General features: G+C 44.1%; 1 protein-coding gene across 3 annotated transcripts in view; it reads right to left on the reverse strand.

Moving 5' to 3' along the window:
- The window catches only part of CCDC141 (coiled-coil domain containing 141), a 290158-nt gene that overhangs the window by 195020 nt on the left and 79977 nt on the right, over positions 1-15161 (reverse strand). The window lies entirely within an intron of this gene.

Raw genomic sequence — 15161 nt, forward strand, 5'->3', positions numbered from 1 at the left:
GCTCCCGAGCTCGCTTCATAACCCTCCCGTGCCGCAGCGCCATATAAACCTGGCGTTTTGCGGCAAGGGGTTAAATATTGGCACTACATTTACCATGTGCCAGTCCTGTTACTGTAGAGTCCCTGAATATTAACCCCTTAAGGACTCAGGGTTTTTCCGTTTTCGCACTTTCGTTTTTTCCTCCTTACCTTTTAAAAATCACAACTCTTTCAATTTTCCACCTAAAAATCCATATTATGGCTTATTTTTTGCGTCGACAATTCTACTTTGCAGTGACATTAGTCATTTTACCCAAAAATGCATGGCGAAACGGAAAAAAAATCATTGTGCGACAAAATCGAAGAAAAAACTCCATTTTGTAACTTTTGGGGGCTTTCGTTTCTACGTAAAAAAATACACCTTATCATTATTCTGTAGGTCTATACGGTTAAAATGATACCCTACTTATATAGGTTTGATTTTGTCGCACTTCTGGAAAAAATCATAACTACATGCAGGAAAATGTATACGTTTAAAAATGTCATCTTCTGACCCCTATAACTTTTTTATTTTTCCACGTACAGGGCGGTATGAGGACTCATTTTTTGCGCCGTGATCTGAAGTTTTTATCGGTATGATTTTTGTTTTGAGCGGACTTTTTGATCACTTTTTATTCATTTTTTAATGGTATAAAAAGTGACCAAAATACGCATTTTTGAGCTTTGGAATTTTTTTGCGCGTACGCCATTGACCGTGCGGTTTAATTAATGATATATTTTTATAGTTCGGACATTTACGCACGCGGCGATACCACATATGTTTATTTTTTTTTTTTTTACACTGTTTTATTTTTTTATGGGAAAAGGGGGGGTTGATTCAAACTTTTATTAGGGAAGGGGTTAAATGACCTTTATTAACACTTTTTTTTTTACATTTTTTTTGTAGTGTTATAGGTCCCATAGGGACCTATAACATTGCACACACTGATCTTTTACACAGATCACAGACGTGTATTAACACTCCTGTGATCAGTGTTATCGGCGCTTGACTGCTCCTGCCTGGCTCTCAGGCACGGAGCAGTCATTCGCCAATTGGACACCGAGGAGGCAGGTAAGGGCCCTCCCGGTGTCCGGTCTGCTGTTCGGGACGCCGCGATTTCACCGCGGCGGTCCCGAACAGCCCGACTGAGCAGCCGGGTCCCTTTCGCTTTCACTTTAGAAGCGGCGGTCAGCTTTGACCGCCGCTTCTAAAGGGTTAACACCGCACATCGCCGCGATCGGCGATGTGTGGTATTAGCCGCGGGTCCCGGCCGTTGATGAGCACCGGGACCGACGCGATATGATGCGGGATCGCGGCGCGATCCCGCTTCATATCGCGGGAGCCGAAAGACGTAAATATACGTTCTGCGTCGTTAAGGGGTTAAAAATAGGGGTCTGTCTATTACATTACTTAATTCCTTTAGAACACGGGGGTGAATGCCATCTGGACCTGGTGATTTGTCTATTTTAATTTTTTGTAGGCAGCACTGTACTTCTTCCTGGGTTAGACAGGTGATCTGTACTGGGGAGTTTACCTTATCTCGCTGTATTTCACCTGGCATTTCATTTCCTCAGTGAATACAGTGGAGAAGAATTTGTTTAATATATTTGCTTTTTCCTGATCCCCGTTTATAATTTCTTCTTTATCGTTTTTTAAAGGGCCAACACTTACATTTTTAACCTTTTTGCTATTTATATAGTTAAAAAACATTTTGGGGTTAGTTTTACTCTCTTTGGCAATGAGTCTTTCTGTCTCTATTTTTGCAGCTTTTATCTGTTTTTTTTATATATATATTTTAAATTTTTCTCTTTATCTTTTTAATGCTTCTTCACTTTCTGTTTTAGTAGTTTAAATGCTTTATTTTTGTCATTTATTGGCCGTTTAACATTTTTATTCATCCATATTGGTTTTCTTTTATTTCTGACCCTTTTATTCCCATAAGGTATATACAACTTACAGTGAGAATTTTTGATATTTTTTAACCTCTTAAGGACCCATGACGTATGCATACGTCATGGGTCCCGGTCCTGCGATATAACGCGGGGTCACACGGTGACCCCGCATCATATCGCGGCGGGCCCGGCGTCATAGTGAAGCCGGGACCCGCCTCTAATAGCGCGCGGCACTGATCGCTGTGCCGCGCGCTATTAACCCTTTAGCCGCGCGCTCAAAGCTGAGCCGCGCGGCTAAAAACGAAAGTAAAAGTGCCCGGCTAGCTCAGGGAGCTGTTCGGGATCGCCGCGGTATAATCGCGGCATCCCGAACAGCTGTAGCACAGGAGGAGGTCTTCTTACCTTCTCCTGCGCTGTCCGATCGCCGAATGAATGCTTCAAGCCTGAGATCCAGGCTTGAGCATTCAATCGCCTAAAACACTGATTGATCCATTCCTATGGAGATGGATCAATCAGTGTAAAAGATCAGTAAATGCAATGTTATAGCCCCTTATGGGAGCTATAATGTTGCATAAGAAAAGTGTAAAAAAATCATTAACCCTTTCAATTATCCCTTCCCCTAACAAAAGTTTAAATCACCCGGCATTTCCAAAAATAAAAAAAACATTATGTAAATAATAATAAAAATAAACATATGTGGTATCGCCGCGTGCGGAAATGTCCGATTTATAAAAATATACCGCTTTTTAAACCGCTCGTTCAATGGCGTACGCGCAAAAAAATTCCAAAGTCCAAAATAGCGCATTTTTTATCACTTTTTATACCACAAAAAAGTGAATAAAAAGTGATCAAAAAGTCTGATCAGAACAAAAATGGTACCGCTAAAAACTTCAGATGACGGCGCAAAAAATGAGTCCTCAAACCGCCCTGAACACAAAAAAATAAAAAAGTTATAGGGGTCAAAAGATGACCATTTTAAACGTATAAATTTTCCTGCATGTATTCATGATTTTTTTCGGAAGTGATACAAATTCAAACCTATACAAGTAGGGTATCATTTTAACCGTATGGACCTACAGAATAAAGATAAGGTATCATTTTTGACAAAAAATGTACAGCGTAAAAATAGAAGCCCCCAAAACTTACAAAATAGTGTTTTTTCATCAATTTTGTCGCACATTGATTTTTTTTCCCGTTTCACCGTAGATTTTTGGGTAAAATGACTAATGTCATTACAAAGTAGAATTAGTGACGCAAAAATTAAGCCATTATATATAATTTTAGGTGAAAATTTTTAAGAGTTATGATTTTTTAAAGTTAAGGAGGAAAAATTGAAAATGAAAAAACGGAAAAAGCCCGGGTCCTTAAGGGGTTAAAGTCTCCCATTTAGTGTCAGAATTCTTGTTTTTGATATTATTATCATTATTATTATTATTAAATTATATTGTTAAGGGCTTCTCTGAGTTGATCGAATTTTGCCTAAGTTATAATGTATTATATTATGATCACCATTTCCTAGGTGTCCTTCTACTTGCACATTAGTTACCGTACTCTGTCACTTCTGTTTGTTAATATTAATATTAACAAACTTCTGTTTGTTAATATTAAGTCTAGTAGGGCGCCCCCTTGGGTCAGGCCTTGCACCACTTGGGACAGATAATTGTCTTTAGTTGAATTTAGGTCTGGAGCCATCTAATACTGCCATCTAAAGTGCTCTTAAGTGTGATATCAAGAATTATACCAGAATTCATTCATTCATTCACTTCATCTTCTCACCAGCCTATTCTTTCATTTACAGGTATGTCATCATCCATCTCTTGAACAACTACTTCCATCATTGCATTGTCATGTATACTTAGTACTGTTATTTGGTATGTGTTTCTATTTTGTTTGATCACAACTCATTTCCCCTGAATGATCCCTGTTTATTTTTTTCTTAACTTTACTCTCCAAATGCTATTGCTCCCCCACCCCTTTTCACACCTGATTGCAATCCTCTGGCAATTTGCTGGCTCAGCCTGGTACTATATATTTGAGCCAATAGGTCTGGAGCCAACTAATACTGCCATCTAAAGTGCTCTTAAAGGGGTACTCCGCGCCTGGCATCTTATCCCCTATCCAAAGGATAGGGGATAAGATGTTAGATCGCCGGGGTCCCGCTGCTGGGGACCCAGGGGATCGCTGCTGTGGCACCCGCTATCATTACTGCACAGAGCGAGTTCGCTCTGTGCGTAATGACGGGCGATACAGGGTCCGGAGCACCGTGAGGTCATGGCTCCGCCCCTCATGACCGCCACGCCCCCTCACATAGACTTGTATTGACGGGGTTGGGCCATGACGTCATGAGGGGCGGAGCCGTGATGTAACGCTGCTCCGGCCCCTGTATTGCCCGTCATTATGTGCAGAGCGATCTCGCTCTGCGAAGTAATGATAGCGGCTTCCGACAGTGCTGGAGGCTCTCATCCTAACGCCTCACGACCACGGTGACGGGAGATCGTGACATCACGACTCCGCCCCCGTGTTACGTCATGCCCTGCTCCCTCAATGCAAGTCTATGGGAGGGGGCGTGACAGCTGTCACGCCCCCTCCCATAGACTTGCATTGAGGGGAGGGGCATGACGTCACATGGGGCGGAGTCGTGATGTCACAATCTCACGTCACCATGGTCGGGAGCCGAAGCCTCCAGTGTTTCCGGAAGCCGCAACAGGCGGGTGCTGCAGCAGCGATCCCCGGGGTCCCCAGCAGCGGGACCCCGGCGATCTGACATCTTATCCCCTATCCTTTGGATAGGGGATAAGATGTCTAGGGGCGGAGTACCCCTTTAAGTGTGATATCAAGAATTATACCAGAATTGAACCAGAAGGGAACAAAAGGTAACTAACTCAACTTTATTACTACAAAAATAAGTCACTCTTTTTCAGGAAAAAAACAAAAACAAATACCAATCATGCACACACTTATTATTCACATCATTGCGATACATTTTCTCTTCTATCCCCCACCAATTTCTCCGGTGGACTCTATATACATCTGTCCATGTCTCCTTCTCTCACCTATGTATTGCTCGCATGCACTGCTCACCATCATAAACCACCCAAAGTCACCTCATTCCATGGTACAGCACAGAAGTCGCTCCATCACTTCACCCAGCCATCTGCTCTCCCTCTTCTTTCTTCTGCTTCTTGGAGCTGCTGGGGACATTGCTCCAAACCCTGGCCCACCTTTCACTAATACTTGCTCTACACTACATGCCTCTTGCGGAACCACTACAAACTTTAACTGCGCTCTCCTAAACTCTCGATCTGTGTGCAATAAGCTCACCCAGATTCATGACTTATTTCTCACTAATTCTCTTAATCTGCTGGCTCTCACAGAAACATGGATACAACCTTCTGACACTGCTTCTCTCGCTGCTTTATCTTATGGTGACCTTCACTTTTCCCATACCCCCAGATCTGACACCAGGCATGGTGGAGGAGTTGAGGTGCTTCTAGCACCACAATGCACTTTTCAAGTCATACCCCCCCCCCCCTACCCTCACTTACGTTTCCCTCTATTGAGGTCCACACCCTCAGGCTCTTCCGCCCATTGTCTCTCAGAGTAGCGGTCATCTATCGTCCTCCTGGTTCTCCCCAAATGTTCCTGGATCATTTTGCCACCTGGCTCCCTCACTTTCTTTCCTCAGAAACACCTACACTCATCATGGGTGATTTTAATATCCCCATTGATACCCCAATCTCCTCTTCCGCCTCTCGGCTTCTGTCTCTAACCTCCTCCTATGCCCTTTCACAGCTTACTGACTCTCCCACACACAAGGATGGGAATACACTGGACTTGATCTTCTCTAGACTTTGCTCTGTCTCTGAATTCACTTATTCTCCTTTTGAGCTCTCTGACCACAACCTTCTCTCTTTCTCTATCAGTAACTCCTATCCTCTTCCAGACACTCCAACCTTGTACACTTACAGAAACCTGTGTACCATAAACACCAATCAATTTATAGACATTCTACAATCTTCACTATCCCCAATCTCTTCCCTCTCCTGCCCTAATCTAGCAGCCAAACATTACCATGACACCCTCAAGTCTACCCTGGATCAAATGGCACCCCCTAAAACACGAAACTCCCGACACAGACGGCAGCAACCCTGGCACACGCAAACAACCCGGTTTCTCAGGCGATGCTCTAGGTGGAAAACTAAGACTTCTTCAGACTATCTGCACTATAAATTCATGCTTAAATCCTATTACTCCGCTCTTCATGTCGCCAAACAAACATATTTTACCTCCCTCATCTCCTCTCTGTCTAACAACCCAAAACGCCTTTTTGACACGTTCAACTCTCTCCTTTGGCCTAAAGTACAGACCCCAATCACTGATCTCTGTGCTGAATACCTGGCCAATTACTTCAAAACTAAAATCGATAACATTCGTGATGAAATCCTCTCCCAGTCTTCTAAAAGTTGTGATCCAATTCCCAGACACGTCTCCTCTTCATCACTCTCAGTTTTTGAGCCTGTAACGGAGGATGAGGTTTCCAGGCTCCTCTCCTCCGCCCACCCCACTACCTGCTCTAGTGACCCCATGCCTTCACACCTCATCCAGTCTCTCTCTCCTGCTATCAGCTATCACCTAACTAAAATCTTTAACCTCTCCCTCTCTTCTGGGGTCTTTCCCTCCTCCTTCAAACACTCTATCATAACCCTACTATTGAAAAAACTATCTCTGGACCCGTCCTGTGCAGCCAACTATCGACCCGTCTCAAATCTCCCCTTTATCTCAAAACTCCTGGAACGCTTGTTCTACTACCGCTTTATCCGCTATCTCTCCGAGAACTCTCTCCTTGACCCCTTACAGTCTGGTTTCTGCTCCCTTCACTCCACAGAAACGGCCCTAACCAAAGTCACTGACGATCTTCTGACGGCCAAATCAAATGGCAATTTCTCTTTACTGATTCTCTTGGACCTCTCTGCGGCTTTTGACACTGTGGACCACCAATTCCTCCTCAGTAGTCTCCGCTCCATCGGTCTCAAGGACTCTGCTCTCGCCTGGTTTTCCTCCTATCTCTCTGGCCGCTCCTTTAGCGTCTCGCTTTCTGGCTCTACTTGTTCTCCTCTTCCCCTTCCTTTCGGGGTTCCCCAGGGATCGGTCCTGGGTCCTCTACTCTTTTCACTCTACACATCCCCCATTGGAAAAGCAATCAATAGATTTGGTTTCCAGTACCACCTCTATGCTGATGACACCCAACTCTATACCTCTCCTCCAACATCACCCCTGCACTCCTACAGAATATTAGTGACTGTCTCTCTGCTGTCTCAGACATCATGTCCTCTTTATATCTGAAACTAAATCTTTCGAAAACAGAACTTCTTGTTTTTTCTCCTTCAACTGATACTGTACCTAACCCTGACATTTCCATCTCGGTATGTGGTACTACCATAACTCCCGGGCAGCAATCTCGATGTCTTGGAGTTATACTTGACTCTGATCTGTTTTTCACTCCCCATATTCAGTCCCTTTCACGTTCTTGTCACCTGCATCTCAAAAACATTTCCAGAATCCGCCAGTTTCTCACTACTGAATCTGCAAAAACTCTCATTACTGCTTTGATTCACTCCCGCCTCGACTACTGTAACTCTTTACTAATAGGCCTTCCTTTCTCCAAACTCTCTCCTCTCCAGTCCATCCTTAATGCCGCAACCAGACTCATCTTCCTCTCCAGCCGCTACACCGATGCCTCCTCCCTGTGCCAGTCACTACACTGGTTACCAATTCAGTCCAGATTACAGTACAAAATCCTCAGTCTCACACACAAAGTCCTCCACAATGCTGCACCTCCCTAGATCTCCTCTCTCATCTCTGTCTACCATCCTACACATTCTCTCCGATCTGCTAATGATCTCACACTAACATCTTCTATAATCCGAAATTCTCACTCCCGTCTCCAAGACTTCACTCGTGCTGCACCGGTTCTCTGGAATGCTATCCCTCAATCCCTCAGACTCAACAACAACATCCATAGTTTCAAACGTGGCCTGAAAACACATCTCTTCAGACAGGCCTATAACATTCTTTAATTGGCCTCAACATATCCTCAACATATCCCCACACCTCTTGTTTGAATAGTTATTGTGTAATATTATGTCTGGTACTTGTCTTAATTGTAAGCGCTGCGGAATCTGTAGGCGCTATATAAATAAAATTATTATTAAAATTATTATTATTAGTCAGAAACCTGATTCCTTTATGAGATTCACAGGACTCAGTCTCCCAGTTTATATCAGGATAGTTAAAGTCCCCCATTATTATCACCTCTGATTTGCTGCCATGTTTATTTGCCTCAGTAATTGATCTTCTTCCTCTTCCATTATGTTTGCTGGCTTATAGCAAACAACTATCAGAATTTTTTTTTTTATCTCCATATATTTCTACCCATAATGACTCCACATTATCGTTTCCCTCCCATATATCCTCCCGCAGTGCAGCCTTCAGACTCGATTTCACATAAACCAACCAAGTCTCTGTTATACCCACTATGTCATAATTTTCCTCGGACATTATCAACTCCAGTTTGTCAGTTTTATTGGTCAGACTTCTGGCGCTTTTAACTCCAATTTTAACTTGGAGGTCCTTGCCTTAAGCTTGCGGCCTAAGTCCCTTAAATACTTTTTAAGGACACTCCACCTACCTCTTACTTTGTCATTTGTGCCAATATGTACCATGACTGCTGGGTCCTCTCCAGCCCCACCCAGCAACCTGTCAACCCAATCCGCGATGTACCGAACTCGAGCGCCAGGAAGACAACGCACCGTTCGGTGATCCCGATCTTTGTGACAGATCGCACTGTCTGTCCCCCTAATAATTGAGTCCCCCAGTACCTGTCTGCCCTGCCCTGCACTCCTCCCTCCTTACCAGAGCAGACACCCCCCTGGCAGTCAGAGGCAGAGTCCTGCTGCAGTACTGCTAGCTCTGAAATGGCATCTCCCTCATCTACCAACTGGGCAAACTTGTTGGGGTGTGCCAGTTCAGGACTAGCCTCCCTGACACTTTTCCATCTACTCTAGTTGCCTGACTGCCCTGCACCTCCTTCCAACTATCCTCCCCCACCTCTACCCCAGAGAGTACTTCTCCTCTACAAGTTGTCAATGCGTCTCAGTGTTTCCAGTTGCTCCTCTAGATCCAGGATCTGGGCTTCCAAATGAACAACTCACACACATCTCGCACAACAATATGCACCCTCAAACTGCTGTTCAAGGATTGCATACAATGTGCAAGATACACACTGGAGTGCCTTTTCCAACATGGAGGCCATACTAGATTTGGTTATTGCAAAAATTAACAGTAAAAAAAAAATCTAATATTTCAATAAAACTCCCTGAATTTAAAGTCCCTTAATTTTAAGTCTCTCTCACTTTTATACTTACACTCTTGTATACAGACACAAAATCACTAACTCAGACAGCCCTTTAGTATACTTTCTTTTATAGTTACCAGACACCACCTCTCTCTTCCACTGCCTGGAAGTGAATGCAAGCCCCACTAATTATTTCCTTTACACGGATCAGTCGTCCTGGTCCCTTAGCAGAAGAACAGCCCCAAAACAAGATGTTTCCACCCCCATGCTTTACAGTAGGTATGGTGTTCTTTGGATGCAACTCAGCATTCTTTCTTCTCCAAACATGACAAGTTTACCAAAAAGTTCTACTTTGGATTCATCTGACCATATGACATTCTCCAAATACTCTTCTGAATCATCCAAATGCTCTCTAGCAAACTTCAGATGGGCCCGGACATGTACTGTCTTAAGCAGGGTGACACGTCTGGCACTGCATGATTTGAGTCCCTGATGGCGTAGTGTGTTACTGATGGTAGATTTTGTTACTTTGGTCCCAGCTCTCTGCAGGTCATTCACTACCCCCCCCCCCCAGGTATTTCTGGGATTTTTACACACCATTCTTGTGATCATAGTGACACCAGGGGGTGAGATCTTGCGTGGAGCCCCAGATCGAGGGAGATTATCAGTGGTCTTGTATGGCTTCCATTTTCTAATAGTTGCTCCCACAGTTGATTTCTTCACACCAATCTACTTGTCTATTGCAGATTTAGTCTTCCCAGCCTGGTGCAGGTCTACAATTTTGTTTCTGGTGTCCTTCGACAGCTCTTTGGTCTTGGCCATAGTGTGGTTTGGAGTGTGACTGTTTGAGGTTGTGGACAGGTGTCTTTTATACTAAAAGTTCAAACAGGTGCCATTAATACAGGTAACGAGTGGAGGGCAGAGGAGACTCTTAGAGAAGAAGATACAGGTCTGTGAGAGCCAGAAATCTTGTTTGTAGGTGACTAAATACTTATTTTTCACCATAATTTGCAAATAAATTCTTTAAAAATCAGACAATGTGATTTTATGGATTTTTTTTCCTCATTATATCTCTCATAGTTGAGGTATACCTATGATGAACATTTTAGAGAGGGAGAACTTGCAAAATTTGCCCCACTGTATGTGCTTCCCTATGCATTAAAATAGTAAAAGATTATTTACTTACCTCCCTACTCTCCTGCTGCTCTCACTGTGAGATCTTTAGGTCCCTGCTGTGCTTTTTTTCTCCTTCTGATGACATATTGCTCCCTGCTCCGCCAATAACAAGGCTGAGCAGTCAGTCCGTGCAGGAGTGAAAGAAGAAAAAAACAGACCACAACAGGGACTAGAAGATCTGACAGTGGTAGCATCTGGGAAACAGGGAGGTAAGTATTCTATATTTTACTATTTTAATGCACAAGGAACCCGTTTAAAATTCCAGCAGTGCCACCACAGGCGAAAATAAACTACCGTATTTATCGGGGTATACCACGCACCGGCCTATAACACGCACCCTCATTTTATCAAGGTAAACTGTTTCTGACCCCGCAGAAGCCCCCAGGAAAGGCAGGGGGAGAGAGGCCGTCGCTGCCCGCTTCTTTCCCCCTGCCTTTCCTGGGGTCTAGAGCCCTGCTGCTGGCCCTTCTCTCCCGCTGGCCATATGCGCCGCTGCCCGTTCTCTCCCCCTGACTATCGGTGACGGCACCCCTTTGCCCTATGCACTGCACGGCGCGGCGCAATGACGAGTGACGTCATTGCGTCTCGCAGCGCATAGCAACGACGCATGGGACGCACACCGGAGACCTGTAGCAGCGCGGACCCGACCCAGGCAACAGGTAATTATACAACCGGGGATGGGGGAAGGCAACGCCATTGCCGGCGCCGCTTCTCTCCCCCTGGCGATAGCCAGGGGGAGAGAGCGGGCAGCGGCACCGATAGCCAGGGGGAGAGAAGGGCCGGCAGCAGGGCTCTAGACCCCAGGACAGGCAGGGGCAGAGAAGCCGGCAGCGACTGCTTTAAATCATTGAACTGCAGCGGCTTATCGGCGTATAACACGCAGGTAGACTTTAGGCAAAAAAAATTAGCCTAAAAAGTGCGTGTTATACGCCGATAAATACGGTATACATTATATCCATTAAACTCAATGATTTGTCTGTGTATTGCTCAGGCATGTTGGATCCTCCATAGAAAGTATTTGCTCTTCTGTTAACTCAAAATATAACTAAATATATTGTTGAAAATGGATTACATCAGAGAACGTATACAAATATCCTTCAATGAGCAGAATAACATATGTGTAAGTCACCTGTAGGGTGTAGCTCCCGCAGAACACTGTATATGTACATCATTGTGATTGTGCAGCACAGGAGCTGTGCCAATATGACCACCATGGGAGACCAACTGTGACAAACAGCCGGGCTCCACTGTATTGGTTGGGATCGGAGATCAATCCAATCATAGCATATACAGTAATCAAATATATATTTTTTTATATACAGTAATCAGCTAGATAGAGGGAGTGGGCTCTCTCCACAGACCCATTGCTGCCCAGTGAGCATGATCACAGGCTGTAAGTAGGTTACCCTGGCAGCTGGGGTCCTGTTATGGCTGTATGCCTATTATTTAAGAAAGTAGGAAAAATGTGGTATTGCCATAATTGTAACCAAAGCATAGAATAAATGTAACATCATTTATACCGCATGGTATACAACACAAAATTTAAAACACATGAGCACAATGGAATTGCTTTTTTTTCAGTCCAGAGTTTATAAAATTTAATAAGTGATATCTACACTAAAATTGTGCCACTGAAAAATACAACTCATTCCACAGAATATAAGCCCTTATATACTGTAGCTATGTCAATGGGAAAAAATAAAATAGGAAAGGTAGTTTGAATGTAATGTGCAAGAATGGCTACATAGCCTCTGCCAGGGTTTAGCTGTCATAAATTCGAGAAGCCAGAAAAAAAAAAAGTATTTTCGTATAATTATTTCCAAATATACAATATCCTGTTTCAGAGGCAGGACAAGAAGTGTAGAGATTTTCTGTGGAATTCAAGCAGAAATAAAACTATAAACGTATGCATCACTGGCACTGGATTTATTTAATTCTGGCAGCCACTCAGTCGCTAAGAGGGTCCTCCCCAAGGTACAGGTAAGTAATAACAATAGGTATTTGCGAATCAGGGATCCCTGAGGAAGGATAGCGTACTATCCGAAATGCATACGATCTAATCCCCATGCCCTATGACACTAAGTGACGTCACTGAACAGTGCCCAGGCATTACTGCAACTTGTTCCGCTGCTCGGCGTGCGTCACGCCGGTGAGACACTTTCCGTCCGGAGCGACTCTCCCGGCGCGTGCAGCCGCTGTCATCCCCGCATAATACAATCTTCACTACAGCCTCTGCCGCAAGTTCCCTGCATCACGCGGATACCGGCCCGATACCGAACGTGGATACACATCAGCCGGTATGCGATCTTTGAGGAAGCCGGAGACCGCGATATCATCATAAGGAGCGCGGAGGTACAGTACTACGATAGTATGCCTTATCTACAACAACTACATTGATAAACAGATTGGATCCATTTTATGCAATTGAAAGAATGAGTCACATAGATACAAAAGTAACAGGAAGCAGTCTATGAGGACACTTGTAACACATCTAGATAACAAATACCTATTGTTATTACAGAAATAAAACTAACCCATAGTTTGTGATTGGTTGTAGTGGGAATCTTCTCCACATCTTTGTAGACAGCTTTTTATCTTCTCAATCACTATATTATTCTAGGGAACAACAAGCAGTTGGAGAGATGGGAAAACTTATTTCTGGCAGGACTTGTAATTAATGTCATCAAGACCTCGGAATTCAAGGTCAAGATAAAAATAACAGTTATTCAGGATGAAATATTTTGTAGGGTCAGAGTTCCCAATAAAAAGATCACTGTCTTCTTCATTATGGAAGGGGCTCAGGTTTTACAAAGAAACATAAATCAACAATGAACATGTTTTGCTACATAAACTGTATCACCAACCAAAGCTTATTTTAATAGATTTATTGTATAAACGACCAAGTGGGACCAAGTCTTGTTCATTATATGTAGTGGTTGTCAGTAGTGATAAGCAAATCATTTAAAAAAAGAAAAGAAAATTGGATTTATTATTATGGTAGTAAAAATACTCTCCTGCTCAGTGCTCCTATCTGTGGCCAGGTCCAGACCAGTGTTTTACTCTGCACGCTCTAATAACTAATAAGAGGTCACAACAGAGCACAGAGGGAAAACTCGGATCTGAGCCTGACCACACACACACAGTGAGGAGTGGGTGAACATATTCAAGCTATCCCTAAAGAAACAGGGACTCATGTCATGCTGACAGGTGAAAAAAAAAAAACGCTTACTGCTGGTGGGGGGGGGGGGGGGAGGTTTGGTGCAGGGTGGGCCGGGCCATCCATCTTCGCCCATCCATGCTGCAGGGACCGTCCACATTCCGGTGGGGAGGGTGAGCTGGTCCGTGATGTCCATCTTCACCGGGAGGCCCTCTTCTCTGCTCCAGGCCTGCCCCGGACTAGTGATGCTGCATTGACGCCTCCATGCAGGGACAGTACATAGTTGTATATAGTGATGATCATAACTATATACAACTATGTATTCTCCCATTGAAAGGCTATACATATGCCGGCTTTTTACTGTTTGGCTAATCGCCTGAACCAATGGCGCATACCTAGGATTTGATTGGATGCGTACACATACGAGCTCCACATAGAAATGAACCTAAAAATCCGGCGTAAATCTGATTGGCTCAATAGCCCCTCTCTGGAAATTTTTGAATTGCGCACCATCTAGGAGATCTTATACCGGCATCTCCACGACTGCTCGCGTTCATCTCCATTGACATAATACAAGTGATTCTGATTGGACGCTTTGCCCTGCACTTCATAGTGATTGGTCGCCGTACCTACCAAGCAAAGAGCGACTACTACGACGTACATTCCCCCAGCTGATAGCATGCTCCATTGGCTGCTAGCAGTAGTGACGTTATGGGCGGCTCTCCGCTGATTGGTAACTATAATTTGTGAATGAACTAGCGTATCAGCACCAAGTAGGACGTACACATCCGACTCCAAGCCTCGTCTTGGTTAATCCAGAGTCCAACCCTGTTTTTTGGACCTTTATACTGTAATATATGTACGCTCAAAAGACTATACAAACCTACACAATATATACATCATTCTGTATAGAAGTTTAACTACATGGTTTTTATACATGTCTTTGTTTTTATACATGTCTTAGGGATTTGTTCATATGTAATTCTAACAGTTTATGTGATTTTATTTGCAATGCCCCTCTGTGGGCAGTACTGAGTTTGGTTTTAGGGCCCTTTTTCCTGTATAAATGGAGCCTCACTGTATGCACCTTATACTGTAATTCCTGCAATTGAGAAAGGGGGAACTTACCCTCGAAACGCGTTTTGCATGTCCATATCTCAGTTTATGTAACAATAAATGAGATTTTAACTATAAGACTGAACCTTCATTCCGATCTCAACAAGGCAGCGCCACCGCAGACCAACTTTTTTTGCAATCTGTTTTGCACTATTCTCAAGTCTACTGCCGACCTCTTATCGAGTACCCGGCTGGATCCTGCAGGCTGCAGCCAGAGACCATCTGACCCCACACGGAGGGGTGATATGCACATATCGAGCCATACCCCAGGTAAGTACCACTAGCATTGGGGCTGTGGACCGGGATTATCCCACTGAATTAAGTGAGGTGCTATCCTCTCCCTGTCTCTTTTTTCTCTTTTCTACACGGTCTGGATGATGACAGGGGGATTATTAACAGGGGCGATGATGATCAGGGGGGGATTGACAGGGGTTGATGATGACAGGGG

Source organism: Hyla sarda, chromosome 8 (genome assembly GCF_029499605.1).
Source record: "Hyla sarda isolate aHylSar1 chromosome 8, aHylSar1.hap1, whole genome shotgun sequence".
In the NCBI taxonomy this organism is placed as follows: Eukaryota; Metazoa; Chordata; class Amphibia; order Anura; family Hylidae; genus Hyla; species Hyla sarda.